This window comes from Cebus imitator, unplaced genomic scaffold, assembly GCF_001604975.1.
Source record: "Cebus imitator isolate Cc_AM_T3 unplaced genomic scaffold, Cebus_imitator-1.0 Scaffold145, whole genome shotgun sequence".
NCBI classification, from domain to species: Eukaryota; Metazoa; Chordata; class Mammalia; order Primates; family Cebidae; genus Cebus; species Cebus imitator.
This window is the reverse complement of record NW_016107460.1, coordinates 1,016,504-1,031,846: the sequence shown is the minus strand read 5'-3', so window position 1 is coordinate 1,031,846 and position 15,343 is coordinate 1,016,504.

The window sequence follows — 15,343 nt, the reverse complement described above, 5'->3', positions numbered from 1 at the left end:
CTGGTAGGTCTTATTCATTCTTTCTATTTTTTGTACCCACTAGCCACCCCGCTCCTCCCTCCAACTCTTCACCACCCTTCTCAGCCTCTGGTAACCATCCTTCTACTCCCGATGACCATGAGTTCAATTGTTTTGATTCTTAGATCCAAAAGACAGGTAATAACAGACGTGGGTGAGGAGGCAGAGAAAAATGCGAACATGAGATGTTTGTTCTAAGCTTATTTCATTTAGCATAATGACTTCCAGTTCCATCCATATTGTTGCACAAGGCTGGAACTCATTCTTTTTTATGGCTGAATAGTACTTTGTTGTGTATATATACCACATTTTATGTATCCATTCATTTGTTGATGGGCACTTAGGTTGTTTCCTAATCTTAGCTATTGTAAAAAGTGCTGCAACAAACACAGGAGTGTGGCTATCTCTTCTATATTCTGATTTCCTGTCTTTTGGGTATATACCCAGCAGTGGGATTGTTGGACGATATGGTAGCTCAATTTTTACTTTTTTGAGGAACCTTCAAACTGTTCTCAGCAGTGGCTGTACCAATTTACATTCCCTCCAACCATGTACAAGGATTCCCTTTTCTCCACATCTTCACCAGCATTTGTTACTACCTGTCTTCCAGATATAAGCCATTTTAACTGGGTGAAATGATATCACATTGCAGTTCTGATTTTTGCGTATCTAATGATCTATAATGTTGAGCACCTTTTCATAGATCTGTTTGCCATTTGTTTGTTTTCTTTTGAGAAATGCCTATTCAAGTCTTTTGCTAATTTTTTGATCGGATTATTAGATTTTTTTTCCTATAGAGTTGTTTGAGCTCCTTATATATTCTGGTTATTAATCCCTTGTCAGATGGGTAGTTTGCAAATCTTTTCTTCCATTCTGTGGGCTGTCTCTTCACTTTGTTGATTGTATCTTTGGCTGTGTACAAGCTTTTTAACTTGATGTGATCCCATTTGCCCATTTTTGCTTTGGTTGCCTGTGCTTGTAGAGTATTGCTCAAGAAATTTTTGCCCAAACCAATGTCGTGGAGATTTTTCTCAACGTTTTCTTGCAGTAGTTTTATAGTTTGAGGTCTTAAGTCTTTCATCCATTTTGATTTGATTTTTGTATATGGGGAGAGATGGTGGTCTAGTTTTATTCATTTGCATATGGATATCCAGTTTTCTCAGCAGCATTTATTGAAGGGACTGTCTTTTCCCCAATGCATGTCTTGGCACCTTGGTTGAAAGTGAGTTCACTGTGGTGTGTGGATTTGTTTCTGTGTTCTCTATTCTGTTTCATTGGTCTATGTGTTTGTACGCCAGTCCCATGCTGTTTTGGCTACTATCACTCTCTAGCATAATTTGATTATACTAGAGATTGGAGGAATCGCATTATAGTATTATAATTTGTTCCAATTTTGTTCTTTTTGCTTAGGATTGCTTTGGCTATTCTGAGTCTTAGATATTTTAACAATATCCATAGATAGATATAGATAGATAGATATTTTAACAATATCCATTCTTCAAAATGGAAAGAAATATGGAATGTCTTTCCATTTTTTGGTGTTCTCTTCAATTTCCTTCATTGATGTTTTATGACTTTCATTATAGAGACCTTTCACATCTTTGATTAATTCCTAGGTGTTTAATTTTATGTGTGGCTATAGTAAATGGGATTACTTTTTACATTTCTTTTTCACATTCTTCACTGTTAACATATAGAAATGCTACTGACTTTTTGTATGTTAATTTTGAATCCTGTAACTTTACTTTATTTTTCAGTCCTAATAGTTTTCTTGTGGATTCTTTAGGTTTTTCCTCATCAGTCTGTACTGATGGCTTCGTTTTTTGGTTTAATTTCCAACCATCTTGATGATCTTTCAACAACTTCAAATTTTGCTTCATATTCAATTTTGTAAAGAACTGCCACACACATTTAATTTTATCATCATAACAATCAAGGTATGCAGGACAATAATTTTTTTTTTTTTTGAGACAGAGTCTCACTCTGCCACCCAGGCTAGAGTGCAGTGGTGCCATCTCAGCTCCCTGCAACCTCCACCTCCCAGGTTCAAGTGATTCTTGTGCCTCAGCCTCCTAAGTAGTTGGGATTACAGGCATGTGCCACCACATCTGGCTAACTTTTTTATTTTTAGTAGAGGCGGGTTTCGCCATGTTGGCCAGGCTGGTCTCTAACTCCTGACCTCAAGTGATCTGCCCACCTCGGCCTCCTAAAGTGCTGGGATTACAGGCGTGAGTCAGTGTGCCCAGCCTCCTTAACTCTTTAATCCATGAAGACAGTTCTTAGGTAAAGAGGCAAAAGAGGGGCCTGGAACAATTTGTGGACTAAGCTATTTAAAGGGTGCCACGTGTTATAGACTGCTGACAAAATGCTCATCATTAGATAAAGAAAATTCTAATATGTGTTTTTAAATGACTTGAAATTTTCTCCCATGAAAGAAAAAGCAAGAGAATGAAGCCATCACACTAAGCCTCCACTGCTCGGGTGTTGAGTAGGCGCAGCGGAATACTGCCATGCTGCAGGATGGCACAGTCAGGCAGCCAGGCTCCGCCCCTCTCTGTGGACTCTGGGCAAGTTTTCGCACCCTCTCTGTGTCTCAGTTGCCTTATCTGTGGAAAAGGGAATAATGTTAGCGCCTACCTTGAAGGGTTGTCTAAGGATTAAATGAGTTAAAATATGGAATAGTGCTTATACCAGTGTCTGGCAAACAGTATGCACTACATAAGTGTTTGCAGCTGTTATGTCAAAATGGAAACATGGAATGGAAATATCCTTTGAAAGTCTGGGTGCAGTGGCTCACACCTGTAATCCCAGCACTTTGAGAGGCTGAGGCAGGTGGATCACCTGAGGTCAGGTGTTCAAGATCAGCCTGACCAACATGGAGAAACCCTGTCTCTACTAAAAATACAAAAACTAACCGGGTGTGCTGGCGCATGCCTGTAGTCCCAGCTACTCAGGAGGCTAAGGCAGAAAAACTGCTTGAACCTGAGAGGCAGAGGTTGCAGTGAGCCGAGATCGCACCACTGCACTCCAACTCAGGCAACGGAGCGAGACTCCATTTCAGGAAAAAGAAAAAAAAAAAAGTCTATTCAAAATCAAGGAAGCTATACAAAAAAACCAATTTTGGGCGAGGTTGTTAAATTATCTGGAAGGTTAGTAAACATGGTTCTTTATAAGGATATCTTCTGATTTTGAATGTAGCTGCTCCTAGAGAACACCAAAGCCAATTTTTTTTTTCTTTTGAGATGGAGTTATTTGCTCCATCACCCAGGCTGGAGTGCAGTGGTGCGATCTCGGCTCACTGCAACCTCCGCCTCCTGAGTTCCTGCCTCAGCCCCACAAGTAGCTGAGACTGCAGGCACCCACCACCACACCTGGCTAATTTTTGTATTTTTAGTAGAGATGGGGTTTCACCATATTGGCCAGGCTGGCCTTGAACACCTGACCTTGTGATCTGCCTGCCTTGGTCTCCCAAAGTGCTGGGATTACAGGCATGAGCCACTGCGCCTGGCTGCAATTACTACTTCTGGACTTAAGCGTGAACTCTCATTAGTCAACCTTGTCAAACAGTCCAGGAGGATACATTGTGGTGAAGAACGTTAATATATTGCTACATGCGGGTGCTGAAGAAAATGAAATAATGTTAAGAAATGAAAATATTGTTTCCAGCTCTTAATAATTCATGGTGCTGCAGAATCTTGAATCTATTATTAAAAGGCATAAATCTAAGTGAAAATAGGGTTGCTCTTGCATTCAATTGTATTATAAAGCAGTAAGTATACTTAGCACTGGATGTTATGAAGAGTTTTTCTGTATTCCAAAGTATAATATACCTTTGGATGAGGCCAGCCTGAGAGCTTAGGATCAGTTCTATCCTGAGACACAGATAGGCATTCTCGGTTTTCTGCACCAGGATGAGCAGATAGGAGGGATCAGTGCCAAGAATCTGATTTGCCCTGGAGGTTGCATGAGTGCAGAAGTCCCACCGGGAAGGGGTCGGTCTGGCTGCCCAAATGAAATATTTGAAGCCCTTGCTGACGAATATCTAGAGTCCAGTACAATGGTTGCATTTACTGCCATGTAACCCAACAGTGCTCACTCACGTTTTATGAATACTACCTTGATTCCAAAAGACTCTGAATAAGTGATCACTTGGAAGTTGATGGCTAATGAGTTAGAGGTGGGAGTCAATGACTAGTGGTTCATAAAGCTGAGAAACTGTATTATGCCTAGTGTTCATAATAGTGTAGAAATACTGAAAGCAGGCTAACTCTTATGAAGTTACAAAATCACAGTGAAGACATTAAAGTAGCAGGTTAGTTCATGGTACAAGCAATTTCACTTCATTGTAATGAACTTCTTTCCCATAATATTGAATGTTTCCCAGATTCATCTCTAACATTACTTAATTACCACACTAATTCTTAGAAATGCTTTAGATCTAGTAAATAATACATTTTGGAAAGATCTAAGTGAATAAATAATACATCTGGAAAGATTCAGAAAGATTTAGAATATTCTATCAATCTGCATGAACTAATCACTGGTTCCTGCTAGTGGATCACAAACAAGGTAAACAGTGAAGCCACTTCTCCCAAGTGGCAGGAGGCAGAACACAAATGTCACAGCACAGGTGAGATTTACAGGCTCTGTAGCTACTTTGCTTGTGCAGTAAAATGTATCATATTCTGCTATTTGTTTAATGCCATTTTCCATCATACTTTGTCTATGCATTTCATTGGCAACCAGATGTAATGTATTTTAATTGCTTTTTAGTCACTAGAATTACCCATATATGTAACTTCTTTCCCAACAAATATGTCTATAAATCTGTGTATTTTATGTCCAAAGTAATCCTTTTCCCTAAAATCAACTCTGAATTAACTTTCAATGCCTCTATGTAAAAAAGTAGGTAAGACTTTTTCCAATAAAATCAGGAGGCAGCATAAACACCCACAATATGGTAATGAGAATAATAATACCACTAACTGCCTTTATTACATACTAAATAATTTACATTTTTATCTCATTTAATTTTCTCAATGAGGATTATCCAATAAGAGCAGTCATGTGTCACAGCAGATGTATGAAACCCCGTACCAAGGAGTTCAGGGATGGTCAATATTTGAAAATCCAACTAGCCAGGTCAACAATGGCTCCAGTCTTCTGAGGTTTGCTCTTTGTGAAATAAGCCTGCAGAATAAACCCAGTTGTCCAGCAGTTTCAGCTACCTGCTTCAATTTATTTGTGGCTCCACTAGCAAAAGTATTCAAGGATTATGAACATCCTTCCAAAGGCAGTGTACTAGCTGAAGGCACAGAAAGAAGGAAAGAATGACTGGACGGGCTCACTGGGGACATAACTCATCACAAGGTTTCCTGATTTGGGTGATGGATGGTGTGTGTGGTACTACGCTGGATGTGGTATTTCCCTTCTTTTTTCTGAGGTGAGCTAAGAGCTGTTTTGTCTCTGCATCTTCCAAGTTGATAATTTTTTTTTCTTTCTGGATATATGTAGCCAACTGGTCTATCTTATAAACCAGATTAAGCTACTGTATCAAACACAGCCTAAAACAGCACTTTAAGAGGCTGAGGTGGGTGTATTGCTTGAGCCCAGGAGTCAGTGACCAGCTGAGCAAACTGACAAAACCCCATCTCCCCAAAAAATACCAAAACAAATTAGCTGGGCATGGTGGCGTGCACTTGCAGTCCCAACTACTTGGGAGGCTGAGGTGGAAGGATTGCTTTCACTCAGGAGGCGGAGGCTGCAGTGAGCCTGATTATGCCACTGCACTCAGGCTGGGTGACAGAGCAAGAGCCTGTCTCAAAAAAAAAGTAGCAATAGATGAACATGCATAACCTGTTAATATATAGATAGATGATATTAGTGTAAATGTATAACACTGTGTGAAAAATGAAGCTTTAGTCCCCTTGGGATACCCAGATGAATATGACTTGCTCCCTGCTTCAAGGGGCTGGTGATCCAGCAGAGATCACAGATGTGGAGCAGGTAATTGACCAAGATACGCAACGCAACAGGTGCCAGGCCTGTGGGGGCCCAGAGAGGTTGCACCCTGATGGACGAGTCTCCTAGACCCCATTACCTTCTTCACAAGGTCTTTAGTGCCCAAAGCGAAATGACAAAGTTAAGTGGGAGGAGCACGGAGAGGCCCGCAGCAGCAGCACTTCCGGGAGATGAGACAGAAGAGGAAGTGCTTTCGTGCCCTTCAAATTACATTGTCTAGATACTTGTCTTTCCCCTCCACGTAAGATGATTCATTATTAGTATATTTATGTGTGAAATTGCTTTGGAATTAGAAGACCAGGATCATGTCACACTAATGTGTACTGCACAGCATATGACATAGAACTATGTTGAAATGGTGCTTAGCACATACTTTTTGGAGATGACAGATATGACCAGGCAGAACTGTCCGCAGGTCAATTTCTAAAGCACATGAAAGTACTCTGGTTCCCCCAGCCCGTCCTCTTGACTTCCTGTGCTCATTCTCTCCTGTCCCTGTCCCATGTTGCTTTCTAGCTTCTCACAGCCTCCTTGCTTTGGGTCTCACCCAGGCCTGCCATCCTTGCCAAGACCTCTCCGAATCAGCCTTTCGTCCCCTCTCCTACCTGTCAAACTGCTCTCTCATCTATCCACCATGGGGAGGGCTGTATTATTAAACTAACACTAATGTATGAAAGCCCACATTGCTAGCTTATTGTACTAACTAACTCAAGAAAATTTAATTTTTAAAAGAGGTGCTTTCAAATTTCAATAAGCGAATGCTTCCGCTGAGATTATTTTCTTTTTTGCATTCCTGGCCCCCTCAAGTCATGCCTTCGGGAAACTGCTTCTCGTAAGTGCTAACCGAAGCTGGCCCTTAGATGCATTTGTTATGTTCAAGCGCCCTCTGGAGGCAAAAACAGTCTCCTGTTAGAGAAAACACAGGTCTGCCGAAGACCCTCAAATGATGGGTCCCTGTGCGGTGGGGTCCATTCATTCCTTTCCATATATTTTTGCGCAGGTCCAGCACAGCCCTAAGTCGGGGCCTTCAGCTTAGGCACGGAATCTTCTTTGGCCTGGAATAACCGTCCCAATGACTGTCCCACGATTGGTTCCTTCACACCACCCACTTTAGTTCAGCAGCGCTTTCGCAGTGGTGCACCGCATCTAGCCAAGCCCACCTTCCCTCTCCGTCCTGTGGCGCTGTTTCCTTGTCTTTCTGCACGTAGCACTTTCTGAAATTATCTCCTTCCATTCATTCAACACGTTCATTGAGTGCCTGATCATATGCCCTGTCTTACGCACTTGGGATAGATCAAGGTACAAATGCAACAGGTTCTCTACCTTGGTGGAATTTACAGGCCTGGTGAATTGCATTGTTTCTTTTTTCATTATCAGCCTCTTGGCTAGAATGTAAGCTTTAGGAGAGCAGAGACTTCTGTCAACCTTGTTCACTACCTTATACCAAGAGCCTAGAACTGTGCCTGGTACATCCTTCATGGTCAATGTGGAATGAATAAACAAATGTTTATATTGGCCAGTCACAATGGTTGAAGCGAGAGGATAGCTTGATGCCAGGAGTTCGATACCAGCCTGAGCAATATGGCAAGACCATCGTTTCTAAAAACCAGCAAATTCAGCAAGTTATAAGGCACAGGATCAACACACACACATCAGTTCTATTTCTATACACCAGAAACGAACACAGTGAAAGGAAAAAAAAAAAAAAAAAAAAAATTTAATTTACATTTTCTATCAGGATATACAACTAGCATTTTTTTTTTTTCAGGCCTTCTGCTGTGTGGAGACAACTAGCGTTTTAAACTGTTTTTGCTGTGACAAAATTAATTCATTACATTATCACAACTATAAAAAATGAGGCAAACGATACATCTCATTATTATTCGAATGATCAATAACAATAATAGCATTTTTTGACCACTTACTAAGTACTAAAGGCTATAATAAGTGCTTTATATGTATCATCTCATCTTCACAAATTTTTCTGACGCAAGTAACACCATTCTTCCCCCCACACACCTTTTTTTTTTTTTTTTTTGAGATGAAGTCTTGCTTTGTCACCCAGGCTGGAGTGCAGTGGTGCGATCTCAGCTCACTGCAATCTCCGCCTCCAGGATTCTGGTGATTCTTCTGCCTCAGCCTCTGGAGTAGCTGGGACTACGGGTGTGCACCACCATGCCCAGCTAACTTTTTTGTATTTTTAGTAGAGACACGGTTTCACCATATTGGCTAGGCTGATCTCGAACTCCCAGCCTCATGATTTGCCTGCCTCGGCCTCCCAAAGTGCTGGGATTACAGATGTGAGCCACCGCACCCAGTCCATTCTTCCCTTTTTAAGATGAGGAATTTGAGGCTTACAGGAGCTTCTCGCCAACACAAAGTCATCAGGTGGGTGAACCAGCTTTTGGGGACTGGACAGTGGACCCAGAATCTATGCTGTCAGCCTCCTCCACACAGCCATGTTCACATCACGATGTCTGTATTACTCAGCAGCTCCCGCTACCATCCTCTAAAGAAACTCTACACTCTCTTAGCAGGGCCTGTGAGGCCCCTCAAGATCCGCCCTGCCTCCTTTGCTAGTCTCCTTTCCATTACCTCCTCTCCTAACTTGACCAGACGCCCTGTAGCTCCTGGACACGGTCATGCCGTCCCCACCTCCTTGCAGTCCTATGGTGTGTTCCCTCCTTCCTTGCCTAACTCCTACTCCTGCTTCAAGGCTCAGCTCTTGCCTCCTCCAGACCCTTTCCTGGTGCTCTGGGCTGGGTTCTGTGCCCCTGCACTGCCGCTCCCAGCTCCCTGTGCCTGGTTCTGTGACTCTTAGTGAACGGAATGAGGTGTGGCTTTTCATCTCCAAATTTCCAGTGCTTAATTCAAATGGAGAGGTTGTGAAAATACTTTGAATGGTAGAGCATTTGGGAATTGGCTATGTTTTACAATTTCAGGCACAGTGCGTAAAATGATCATATTGTAAATAGGAGGGTTAGAGTTGGGCACAGTGGAGACCAGCCTGGTCAACATAATGAGACCTCCTTGCCCCCCCTTCTCTACAAACAAACATACAAACAAAATAATTTAAAAATTAGCTAGACGTGGTGACACATGCCTATAGTTTCAGCTACTTAGAAGGCTGAGGCAGGAGGATCATTTGAACCCGAGAGCTCAGGGCTGCAGTGAACTATGATCAAGCCACTGCACTCCAGCCTGGGCAACAGAGTCAGACCTTGTCGCTAGAAATAAATTAATTAATTAAATAAAATAAGAGGGTTAGAATGTGGCCCATAGACATCCTCAAAGGTGCAATCTCATGAAGCTGAGAAGCAGCAGCATGGAGCAGGGGGTACATAGAGCAGCACCCGGCAGCACCTGATCTTGCCTCTCATTCCCATCCCAAGAGACTTTTCTGACTCATCCAGCTGGAGGCAGAGGCTAGGATTTCCCCGTTAGGTGTCTGACCCAGAGCCTGCGTGCTAATTCCTAAGGTAATGGCATCTCAACTGTGCTGGGCCTTTATTTGTGTGTCCTCTCAATGGTTGTATCTGCCTGTGTTTGACCAGAATAATTAATTTAATGAAAGCACTTTAAAAATGTTTATAAATGGCTGAGTGTCTAGCGGTGGGTGCTGCCATATAAGTATTTAGCTACAAAGCATCTAAATTCAGATTATTTTTACTGGGGGAGCCATTATTCATATAATTATAAAATAGTATACTGCAGATATGTACACACGAGAAAGAGAGAGAAACTGTGTATACTGGCTACTTCACAATGATGCAATTGGACAGATTTATGACAATGATTCCTTTAGACAGATACTCCTAAAACTCACCAGGGGCAGGGCCCTGGGCCAGGCAAGGAGTAAGTCACAGCTTTTGGGCCTCAGCAGGGAACACTAAGATAAAAGTACTTGCCCTTGCTGGGTACAGTAGCTCGCACCTGCAATCTTAGCACTTTGGGAGGCCAAGGCAGGAGGATCACTTGAGACCAGGAGTTTAAGGCCAGCCTGGGCAACAGGGCAAAACTCCATCTCTACAGAAAAATAGAAAAATTAGCTGGGGCTGGCGGCACGTACCTATAGTACTCAGAAGACTGAGGTGGGAGGATCCCCTGAGCCCAGGAGTTCAAGGCTGCAGTGAGCTGTGATCATGCCACTGCACTGCAGCCTGGGTGACAGAGCAAGACCCTGTTTCCCCATCCAGGAAAAAAGGTACTTGCCCTTGTGTTTGGAGCCACAGGGGCCATGAGTTTAGCAGGGACTCTGCCTGCAGCTCCAAGCCACTCTCCTGACACTTGCTGCTCTATTCTCCTGCAGAACCAGACTGATTACTGTTCCCCAAACGTGCTCTGCCGGTACATGCTACTGTGCCTTTGCGTGTTTCTTCGGACTGGAATGCTCGGTCCGTGCAGAGTGGACATGTGTCATGTTTTCTGGCTGCTTAGCAGGGTTTGAAAACCCTACCTACATTCTGGGAATTTCCTAACACAAGAATGAGTCCTGCCTCTCCAAGGCAGATGTCAGAGATCGCACTTGGCCAGGCGTCTTTGAAGAGCAGGGTACAGGCACATGACCCAGTCTCCTTCCATCAGCTGAGTCTACACGAGATTCCAACTTAGAGATGAGCAATACAAGACAGCGGGCACAGTGTGGAAGTGATATGTCAGGCAATGCTGGTAACACAGGTGCCAGGCTTTGGAGGAGCAGCAGTTACCAGGCTGTGGCCCTGGCACAAGAAGGGGCAGCGTCACAAACTAGCACATCCAGAGCTTGAGACGGGCAGTGGCAGTGGTTTCCACTGCAGGCCAGGTCTGCCGTGGGCATAGGGCCTTATTTCAGGAAGCTCTTCATGGCACTTTACCTCCCCATCCAGCAAGCAGAAGAGTTACCCTATATCCTTTTAATCAATCCCTTTTGTGATTTTGTTGATTACAACTAAGACGCTGGCTTAGCTGCAACTCTTCCAGCCCCTGTAGTAGGTGATACACCAACCTAATTAATCCCCTTAATGAAAGGGCACTTGCTTTGCAAAGTTCATGTTGGCATGGAGAGCTCTTGTGGGCCTCCCCCGAAACCTTCTCTTCCATCTCTCATTCATGCCCTTCTGGGATGCCCCCCTACCCACGTGCCTCTTGCCACGTGCCCCCCCCGGATTATAATTGCTGTTTCTTCCTCCTCTGCTTGGACCATGATTTCTTTGAGGCTAGCCACTGGCTCTTTCACTTCTGCATTTCCAGCAGTTAGTTTGGGTTGACAGAGTCCAGCACAGGAGAGGTGCTAAAGGGAAGTTTGTTATTGATAGGAAGGCACACTCAGATTTGCTGTCGGAGAAGCAGGAATCAGAAATGGTGCTATGAGGTGGCTGTGCCTAACATAGATCTGAGTGAAGGGCAGGGACCTCAACAGGTGGGGATCATCCTGCCCATATGACATGTAATCTGCTTTTTAAAAATTATTATATCCCTGAGCATTTTCCGGTATCCTTAATAAGCTGTCGGGGACATTCTCAGTTGCCCCCAAAACCCTTCCCTTGCCCTTCTTTTTTCAGGTGTGGGTGGTGATGTCTCCAGGAAGGTGGACCCTCCCACAGCCCTAAGGGAATGAGTCCTGATTGCTCTAAACCAGGGGTTAGCAAACTACAGCCTGCTACCCAAATCTGGCCTGCCACCTGTGTTTGTATGGCCTCACACCATACAAAATGCTTTTTACAGTTTTAAATGGTTGGGAAAAAAACTCTTTGTGAGAGGTAAAAAATACATAAAATTCAAATTTCAGTGTCCACAGAGATACTGGAACACAGGCATGCATATTTGTTTCTGGTGTCTCTAGCTGCTTTGGCCCTACAACGGCAGAGCTCAATAGATGTGACAGGGACTGCTCGCCCTGCAAAACCTGATGTAATGTACTGGCTGGTCCTCTTCAGAAGAAGCTTGCTGACCCTGTTCTCAAGCAATCACGCTAATGCTGATCTCCTCCCATTGTTGACTTTTGGGAGGAGCATGAGACCCATTTCTGGGCCAATGAAACACAAAAGGAAGCCTGACAGAGGGTTGCTGGCAAAGATTGTTTTCTCTGATGAGAGGGAGATAGACGAGTGTGCTTCCTTCTTTTTTTTTTTTTTTTTTGAGATGGAGTTTCGCTCTTGTACCCCAGCTAGAGTGCAATGGTGTAATCTCAGCTCACTGCAATCTCCACCACCCAGGTTCAAGCAATTCTCCTGTCTCAGCCTCCTGAGTAGCTGGGATTACAGGTACCCACCACCATGGCGTGCTAATTTTTGTATTTTTAGTAGAGACGGGGTTTCTCCATGTTGGCCAGGCTGGTCTCAAACTCCTGACCTCAGGTGATCTGCCCACCTTGGCCTCCTATCTTCTTTCTTATTAACTATAAATACATTTGAGTAAGAGATGTTTTATGCTGTTGATCTGTTTGCAACTCCAATTAAACTCACCTTGTTAAAACATGCCCCATGTGGTATCAGAACCAGGGATACATTTTGTGAGATTATTTCTCCTTTTAGTGTCATTAACCAGTGCATTGTGAAATTCTGCTGAAATAGCAAATGCTTGCTTTTCCATGCAGACGTTCCGTGTCTGTCCTTTTGCCTGTGACCTGCGTCACACCTGCACCCATTACAAAGCCAGCTGCATTGAAATCTCTGAATCGTGCAATCCCAAGTGCAGCAAACAGTTACCTGGAGCAGAGAGGTCAACGTGTTGACGTGTTTCCTGTTTGGAACCTAGGTCTGATACTATTGAGTTGAGCTACTTACCTCCATAGAGAGCAGTGATCCATGTCCCTAAAATGTTGTTCTCAAGAGACCTTAGAATTCCTAGAAATTTTTGGTGGTTGTTGTTTTGAGACGGAGACTCACTCTGTCAACCAGGCTGGAAAGTAGTGGCACAATCTCGGCTCACTGCAACCTCCACCTCCCGGGTTCAAGCGATTCTCCTGCCTCAGGCTCCTGAGTAGTTGAGGTTACAGGCATGTGCCACCAGACCTGGCTAATTTTTATATTTTTAGTAGAGACAGGGTTTCGCCATGTTGGTCAGGCTGGTCTCAAACTACTGACCTCACGTGATCTACCCCACTCGGCCTCTTAAAGTGCTGTGATTACAGGTGTGAGCCACCAAGCCCGGCCAGGATTCCTAGGAAATTACACTTAGAACAAAGTTTGCAGGGACACTTTGTTGATTTAGTGCCAAGCAGATGATTTTACAATCACTTCTCTGAGCATCTGAGAGATAGGAAACATTTGTTTTATTTTATATTTATTTTTTACATTGATCATAGGAAACAAGATAGAAAGTATTTTAACATCTATATGTATATTTCTCTATTCCTAAAATAAAGATAGCAGAAAGAGTCACTGTTGCGGGGGATTTTAAGTTGTTCAGGTGATTTTTATAAAATATTATGGAAGGAGATCTATTCCGGAAGAAAGAACTTCCAGTTCCTGCAGCCCTCTTGCTTTTAATAAGAAGCTTCTGGGAGGGAGCACTGCCCAGTGTAGCCGCTGAGCACCTGACCTTCGGAGTTGGACAGAACTTTGCTGACTCCCTGCTCTTCTCTTAGCACCTGTGTAACTTGGCCTCGCTAAGCCTTGGTTCCTTCCCCAACCTCATTCTTACTGGCTGTTGGGCTAGGCAAGGGAACACAGCAAGTAAGTTGAACAGAAGACAAATGAATGAGAGTTTGTCCAAAAAAAACCCAAGAAAGGTAACTTTGTAGATTAGGGATTAAAAATTGGAGCAAAATTCCAATGGTTTCTTATAGAACAAATTCAGGCTGATGTTTGCACAGGGGAGGCATTGGCGTCATGAGAGTTTGGAACAGCCCTTGTGAGGACAGGAGAGAAAGGGGCTCGGGGAAGATAAGACAAAGCACTAGACTGGGGGCCAATGGCTCGAGGAGAGTATCAAGCGCCCTGCATGGTGGATTGTTCCAGCAGGCTGATGGAGCGCAGGGGGTTCAGAGGAACCGGTGATGCAGTCATGCTGTGGCTGGGGTTTACAAAAGGCTGAGTGACTCGCTAAAAGTCACACAGGGACATTTCCACAAACATCCTGGCCCCAAGTCCAGTGCTCTTTCTAATCTATAACAGGATCCTTCCTTTTTTTTTTTTTTTTGTTTTTTTGAGACAGGGTCTTGCTCAGACGCCCATGCTAGACTGCAGCGGCATGAACACTGCTCACTGCTGCTTCAACCTCCCAGGCTCAAGTGATCCTCCTGCTATAGCCTCCCTAGTAGCTGGGACTACAGGCACGTACCACCACACCAGATTAAAATTATTATTATTATTATTATTATTTTTTTTTTTTAGTAGAGACAGGGGCTCACTGAAACTGCCTTTGCAAAAAAATAATTTTTTTTTTTGAGACAGGGTCTCACTTTGCCCAGGCTGGAGTGCAATGGCGAGATCTCAGCTCACTGCAACCTCCACCTCCCAGGTTCAAGTGATTCTCCTGCCTCAGCCTCCCGAGTGGCTGGGATTACAGGTGTGCACCACCACACCCAGCTAATTTTTGTATTTTTAGCAGAGATGGGGTTTCACTATGTTGGCCAGGCTGGTCTCGAACCCCTGACCTTGTGATCTGCCCACCTTGGCCTCCCAAAGTGATGGGATTACAGGCGTGAGCCACCGCGCCTGGCCAACATGATTAAAAATTATAACCGAGAAAATTATGATGGTGAAAGAGATCTGACCTAACTGTCTCCATCTTGCTTCTAAACTCCAAACTGTCCTTCTTCTGGGTGTAGGCTGAACTAACTTTGGGAGCTTAGTTTATGGTTTAGTTCTGAAACAGACAACAGTCCTTTCCCAGATCAAACCCCTTTCCTGCCTGGAGACTAGACTGCCTTGGCAGGACTAGCAAATTGGCCACAAGATTACAAATTATGGTTTAGGAGTCATGCAGCTGGAGGCTGCAAGATTCTAAAACTCCCCAAATTGCTTTTCAGGATGACATCACTATTGTAAACCCTAAGATGAGTGCTTCAGATATTTTGTAGACCCTGTACTTGATGGATTGATCAGCTGGCATTACCCAGATTGACAAACTGGCTCATCTGGTTTTGTGGCCCCACCCAGGAACTGAGTCAGTACAAAAGGACAGTTTAGACTCCAAAGATTTCATCTCCAACCTGACCAATCAGCACTTCACTCACTGGCCCCTTACCCACCAAATTATCCGTAAAAACTCCTGTCCCCAAATTCTTGGGGATCTTGATTTGAGTAATAAGAAAACTCTGGTCTCCTGTACCACTGGCTCTGTGTGAATTAAACTCTTTTATTGCAATTCCCCCATCTTG